This window comes from Aegilops tauschii, chromosome 6 (genome assembly GCF_002575655.3).
Source record: "Aegilops tauschii subsp. strangulata cultivar AL8/78 chromosome 6, Aet v6.0, whole genome shotgun sequence".
Taxonomy (NCBI): Eukaryota; Viridiplantae; Streptophyta; class Magnoliopsida; order Poales; family Poaceae; genus Aegilops; species Aegilops tauschii.
This window is the reverse complement of record NC_053040.3, coordinates 181838542-181846294: the sequence shown is the minus strand read 5'-3', so window position 1 is coordinate 181846294 and position 7753 is coordinate 181838542.

Sequence of the window (7753 nt, the reverse complement as noted above, 5' to 3'; positions counted from 1 at the left end):
AAAATCTTGAAGTTGTGCTTGTTTTGCCTTCCTATGCTAGTTGTTTGTTCCCATAAGTTGTTTGCTCACAAAACCCCTATGCATAGGAAGTGTGTTAGACTTAAATGTGCTAGTCATATTGTAGCGACCAGACCTCAAATGGCCTGTGCTGCTGTGCACCAGTGTCATCCCTGGATCAGTAATGCTGACACGCACAGTACAAATGGAGGATTTATAACAGAGTAGCAATCACACACTTATTACATCGAATATCTCCAAGGAGAATAAGTATGATAAATATGGCTTAAGGCCATCTAAAAACGATAACAGTGGAAGACTTGGAAGATAAGTGAGTCCATCAACTCCAACGGCATCACTGAGTATAAGACCACGACCTAAGGCACCTTACTTGTCGTCTGAAAAGTCTGCAACATGAAACGTTGCAGCCCGAAAATGGGTCAGCACATGGAATATGCTGGCAATGTAACACATAGAGATTAATGAACAAGAATAAGACTATACTACATGCATATATGGCTCGTGGAAAGCTCTATGGTTAAAGTTTTCGCGGAAAGCCAATTTTTCCCTACTGCAAAGGAATAAATTTATTTAACTATCATGGTGGTTGTTAAACATTGAGATGGTTGACAACATCTCAATCCCAATTAAGAATCATCATTAACCCAACAAAATTAATTAAAAGTAACATGGTGATGAGATTCAAATGATAATCCAGGTACTAGATACTCAAGTTGTCCATAACCAGGGACACGGCTAACCATGATTAGTTTGTACACTCTGCAGAGGTTTGTGCACTTTTCCCCACAAGACTCGATCGCCTCCGCTTGATTCTCGCACTACATGATGTTTGAGAAACGGATGACCGAGACACAGCCTTTCAGGAACAATCACTCTTTACTCCGGGTGGACAGTTACACCTACTTTCCCCTACATCTGCTAGCCCACCTCTTCAAGAGATCATGTAACCTACTCAACTATGCTAGAGCCCATAATAGCTTGTGGCTGCACACGGAAGTTTCTAGCATGAATAATCTTATGATCCCTTTGAGCCTGGGTGGCGGTCCTTATACAAACAGACAACACTGGATTCTCCAGGTGCCTCAATCCACCCAGATGTGAGTTTTAGTTGCCACCTTAAGTAAACCATTATTAAAAATCTCACATCTGTCATGAATATCACTCAAACCCAATCCACGTCTACGAGCATAGCTTGGCAATATAATAGCAACGTAGAAGTAACTCCCAAGGGTTTGATAAAAGAACAGGTAATAGGTACTACCTCAACTACTTCCCAATGCCCACAATTTAATTAGATCCTAACCATGCAATGTTTGAGGAATAGATCTAATGCAATAAAAACTGGGTATGGAAGGTATGATCAAAGTGTTACTTGCCTTGCTGATGACCCGCGAAACCTAGCGATTCGAAGTAACAAGCGGCACACTCCGGGTACTCTATCGCAAACAAACAAGCAAACAATAAGTACTCATCTAATGCACAGGTAAAACTCGAATGAAAAGATCCAACCAGAAAGTTCAACTTAAGAACTCCGGTTTGCAAAAAGAATCAACTCGAACGAAACAACGAAAGTCAAACGGCGAAAGAAACAAACTTGGTTTACTAATCTGGATCTAGGTCAAATTTTACAGTAGCAAAAACTTGTTTGAGCAGGTTAAACAGAAAGAGAATTTCGAGACGAAACTCTAGGCGCTTGAATCGCCTGATTCCGATAAACGAGCGAAAAGTTAAACAGAAACGAAGATTCGATCAGAAATCGAGATCTGAGATAATCGCGGAAAAATCCGGCGAAAAGGAAAAAACGGACGAACGGTTAAAGAACGGACGTTCGTTAACAGAGAAAATCCGACGAACGCGTTCGTTAAAACGAACGGGTCGGTGAACGTTCACAAAATACAAAACCGAAGAAATAAACCGATCTAGGTTTTTTTTTAAACGAACGTTTTTTTAAAAACAAAACCGGCAAACGACGGCGAGGTATACCTCGTCGGGGCAGGGCTCCGGCGGGGCTCCGGCTGGCTCCGGCGAGGGCGGCGGGGTGCGGCGGGGCGAGGGGCGGCGAACGGCGAGCGGGGCGGCGGCGCGAGGCGGCGGCGGTGCGGGCTCCCAGCGGCGGCTGCTCGGGCGGGCTCGGGGCGGCGACGGGGTGAGAGGGAGGGGCGGCGGCGGGGGTTTATAAAGGAGGGGGGTGGCGGCTTGGAGGAGGGGGCAAGGCGGCGGGGCTCCCGTGCTCGAGCCGGACACGGTGCGGCGGCGGCGCTGGCATACGCGGGGAGGAGACGCGGGGGTGGGCCGGCGGCTCGGCTGGGCCTCGGCCCGGTCGGGCGCGGCGCAATTTTTTTTTTTTAAAACGTTCCGCCGAAAAATTGGTAGAAAAATAAATAAAAATCCAAAAAAGATAAAACAAATTTTCCCCGTCTAGTTAGAATATTTAGAACAGGGTGAACATTTTTTTTGACACAATTTTTTTTGAAAACATGCTATATTTTTAATGCAATTAAAATTGCAAATAAACTCCGAATAAAATCCAATAAATGATTTTAACATTTTTCCTCCAATATTTCAATTGTTTTGGAGAAGTCATATTTTCTCCTCTCATTTATTTTTTTTAAAAAAAGAAATATTTTCCGGAGAGAAAATAATTAAAACCAAAAATCCTCGTTTTATTATTTGATGAAAATCAAATATGAAACTTCGAGAAAATCCCCAACTCTCTCCGAGGGTCCTTGAGTTGCTTAGGATTTATCGAGGATTTGCCAAAATGCAATAAAATATGATATGCAATGATGATCTATGTATAACATACCAAATTGAAAATTTGGGATGTTACAAACCTACCCCCCTTAAGATGAATCTCACCCTCGAGATTCGGGTTGGCTAGGAAACAGGTGGGTGTGGTCCTTCCGTAGATCTTCCTCTCGCTCCCAGGTGGCTTCATCTTCCGTGTGGTGACTCCACTGGACTTTGCAAAACTTGATAACCTTACTGCGGGTAACTCGGCTGGCATACTCAAGAATCTTAACTCGTTTCTCCTCATAGGTCAAATCACTTTCCAGCTGAATCGCTTCCAGCGGCACAGTATCTCTCAGTGGTATCTCGGCCATCTCTGCGTGGCACTTCTTCAACTGGGAAACGTGAAATACATCATGAACTCCAGACAATCCTTCGGGCAATTCCAGCTTGTAGGCAACCTCTCCCATGCGTTCCAAAACTCTGTATGGTCCGATCAAACGGGGCGCTAACTTTCCCTTAACTCGAAAGCGCTTCACTCCTCGAAGTGGTGATACTCGAAGATAAACTCTGTCTCCGACTTCGTGAACTGTCTCCTTTCGTTTAGAATCAGCATAACTCTTCTGCCTGGACTGGGCTACCTTGAGCCTATCGCAAATCAACCTCACTTTCTATTCGGACTCCTTAATCAAATCTGGTCCAAACAACTGACGGTCTCCAACTTCGTCCCATAACAACGGTGTTCTACACCTCCTTCCGTACAAGGCTTCGAAAGGGGCCATCTTCAAACTAGTTTGATAACTGTTGTTATAAGAAAACTCCGCATATGGCAAGTTGTCGTCCCAACTAGATCCATAATCTAGTGCACAAGCTCTCAACATGTCCTCCAAAATCTGGTTGACTCTCTCGGTCTGTCCATCTGTCTGTGGGTGAAAAGCTGTACTAAATTCTAGCCTGGTTCCCAATGTTTCATGTAATTGCTTCCAAAACTTCGAGGTAAACTGGGTTCCTCTATCTGATACAATGGTCCTCGGAACTCCATGCAAACATACGATCCTGGTCATGTATATCTTTGCCAACTTAGCACTGGTGTAAGTGGTCTTCACTGGAATGAAATGAGCCACTTTCGTCAAACGGTCGACTACAACCCATATTGAGTCATAGCCTAAACGAGTCCTGGGTAATCCTGTGATAAAATCCATGCCTATTTTATCCCACTTCCATTCGGGTATCGGCAATGGTTGTAGCAATCCTGCTGGCTTCTGATGCTCTGCCTTCACTCTCTGACATACATCACAAACTGCTACATACTCTGCAATATCCTTCTTCATTCCGGTCCACCAGAAAGTATTCTTCAGATCCAAATACATCTTGGTATTTCCTGGGTGAATCGAGTACGGTGAATCATGGGCTTCTTGCAAAATCAACTTCCTGATCTCCGGATCTTTTGGCACATAAACGCGGTCCTCAAACCATAAGGTATCGTGCTCATCTTCCCGAAATCCCTTGGCTTTTCCTTTGCTCATCTTCTCCTTTATCTCTTCAATCTCCTTGTCTATCTTCTGAGCTTCCCTGATCCTTTCCATCAAGGTAGACTGAATCTCCAGTGTCGCTAAATAGCCTCTAGGGACTATTTCCAAACATAGTTCGCGAAGGTCCTTAGCTAACTCCTGAAGTAACTCTCCTGTCAGGAGGGTGTTGACATGACTCTTGCGGCTCAACGCGTCTGCTACTACGTTAGCCTTTCCTGGGTGATAATGCAATCTCATATCATAATCCTTAATGAGCTCCAACCATCTCCTCTGTCTAAGGTTTAACTCCTTCTGCGTGAAAATATATTTCAAACTCTTGTGATCCGTGTACACCTCACAATGGTTTCCGATGAGAAAATGTCTCCATGTCTTCAACGCATGCACCACGGCTGCTAACTCCAAATCATGCGTAGCATAATTCTTCTCATGGGGTTTAAGTTGTCGTGAAGCATATGACACCACTCTTCCTTCCTGCATAAGCACTGCTCCAAGTCCTCGACGAGAAGCGTCGCAATAAACTTCATAGTCCTTGCGTTGATCTGGTAGAATCAACACGGGTGATGTAACCAATCGTTTCTTCAACTCCTGGAAACTAGCTTCACAATCCTCAGTCCAATTGAATTTGGTGTCCTTCTTCAATAGCTCAGTCATGGGCTTAGCAATCTTCGAGAAATACTCGATGAATCTCCGGTAGTATCCTGCAAGTCCAAGAAAACTCCGGATTTCTCCAACTGTCGTGGGTGATTCCCAACTTGTCACTGTATCAACCTTGGCAGGGTCTACTGCTATTCCTTCTCCAGAAATAACATGTCCAAGGAATCCAACTTCCTTCAGCCAAAATTCACACTTGCTGAACTTGGCGTATAACTGATGTTCTCTGAGCTTCTCAAGTACCAATCGCAAATGCTCCTCATGCTCTTCCTCATTCTTGGAAAAGACTAAAATATCATCAATGAACACCACGACGAACTTATCCAAAAACTCCATAAACACTTTGTTCATCAGGTTCATAAAATAGGCAGGTGCGTTAGTCAGACCAAATGACATAACGGTATACTCATACAGTCCATATCTGGTGGTAAAAGCCGTCTTAGGTATATCCTGCTCTCGAATCTTTAACTGATGGTATCCTGATCGTAGGTCGATCTTGGAAAATACTTTAGCTCCTTGTAGGCGGTCAAACAAATCATTTATCATCGGCAGCGGGTACTTGTTCTTGATGGTCACTTCATTCAATCCACGGTAATCAACAACCATCCTCAGCGATCCATCTTTCTTCTCCACTAGAAGTACTGGTGATCCCCAAGGTGACGAACTTGGGCGAATATAGCCTTTATCCAGTAACTCCTTGATCTGCTTCTTAATTTCCTCCAAATCTTTTGCGGGCATCCTGTACGGTCTCTTAGATATTGGCCCTGTGCCTGGCAAAAGTTCAATCAAAAACTCAATGTCTCTATCTGGTAGCATGCCTGGCAACTCTTCTGGAAATACATCCGGATAATCTTTCACCACTGGTACTTCCTCCTGTACAATTCCTGATAAGGAATTCACTTGAGTCCTCTTCGGCATATGCCGGGATACATACTTAATCCCTTTTCCTTCTGGGGTGGTAAGCAAAATCGACTTGCTGGCACAATCGATGTTTCCTCCATACAACGATAGCCAATCCATTCCCAAAATCACATCCAAACCTTGCGACTCCAAAACTATTAGGTCTGAGGGGAAACATGCCTACCAATGGCTAATGGCATCTGAAAACATCCTTGGCTTGCCATATACTCTGCTCCTGGCGAGGTTACTAACATAGGTATTCTGAGAACTTTGGTGGGCAGCTTAAACTTATTCACAAATCCCCTTGATATGTATGAATGCGATGCACCAGTATCGAAAAGAACGGTTGTAGTAAATGACTTAACCAAAAACTTACCTATTACTGCATCAGGCTGAGCTTCAACCTCCTCCACGCTCACGTGGTTTACGTGTCCTTTGTTGAACAGGTTCGACTTCTTCCCAGAGCTTCCATTACCATTTCCATTCTGGGCTTCTGGACAATCAGTTGCATAATGTCCAGTCTTCTGGCACTTGAAACAGGTAACATGACTTAGATCCCTCTTGGCTGGGGTAGATGGGTTGGTGCGGTTCTGTCCATTGGTTCCTCCATTCCCATTACCATTCTTGGAGCCATTATGGTTGTGCGAACTACCTCCTCCATGGGTAAGCTGAAACTGTCCTCCCGGTTTCGGGGCAAACCGTGGTTTCTGCTGAGCTCCAGAGTTATACTTCCCTTGTCCATACTTCCTCTTGCGGTTTTCAATCTGCTGTTGCTTCCCTTCAATCATGAGAGCTCTATCTACCAGCTCCTGGTAGTTGTTGAAGGTTGCTACCATCAACTGCATACTCAGTTCATCATTCAGTCCTTCCAAAAATTTCTCCTGCTTGGCTGCATCTGTAGCAACGTCATCTGGTGCATAACGTGCTAACTTACTGAAATCCTCCACATACTAGCCTACGGTGCGTCCTCCTTGGTGTAGGTTGCGAAACTCACGCTTCTTCATAGCCATAGCTCCTGCTGAAACATGAGCTGTATGGAAAGCTTGCTGAAACTGGTCCCATGTGACAGTGTCAATAGGGTGCGTGGCTGTATAATTCTCCCACCATGATGCTGCGGGTCCATCAAGCTGATGTGCGGCAAAAACGCACTCTTTCCGCATCTGTGCATCCTGCAGTGGTCAACTCCCTTCCAACTTTGCAGAGCCAATCATCTGCAACAATCGGCTCGGTGCTACTGGAAAACACCGGCGGGTTTAGCCTCAAGAAACGGGCTAAGTGATCAACAGGTGGTGGTGGCAGTGGGTTGTTGTTGTTGTTGCCTTGGTTCTGCACTAACACTTGCATCAGGGCATTCTGTTGCTGAATCAACTGGGTGATCTCCGGTGGGAAAACAAATCCGGTGTCGCGTCTCGGAGGCATCTGATGGGTTAGAAAAGATGGGAGTTAAGAATAGAATGAGGTCTAGAGGGGAAAACACTACCCATATGCTCATGAGACAAATACAATCAATATCACTCAATCAATTCAAACAAGGCATAACAATCGATCTAACTAGCGTTACAAAGTGCTTGAACTATACTATTAAATGGAGGAAAACTACTACTGATATGGTGGTCTACTAGAAATTCTGATCAGTTGAAGACTCCATGATGTCTGCTCCAGCTTCATCAACAAAGTCATCTTCACTTGGTTCTGAGTCGGTGTCGTCGATGATGATGTAGTTATCCGGACAAGTGCATTCGTCATCCTTTGCTTTTGGCACTGGATTTCCCATGAATACTCCAATCTTCTTCTCCAGGTCATCATTCTTCCCTACTAGTGCGACGATTTCCTCCATATAATCCTCGCGTGTAGCCTTGAGTTCTTCCTCCAGCTCCTTGATCTTCGTCAATGCCTTCTTCAGTTCTTCCTTGTCCGTGCAC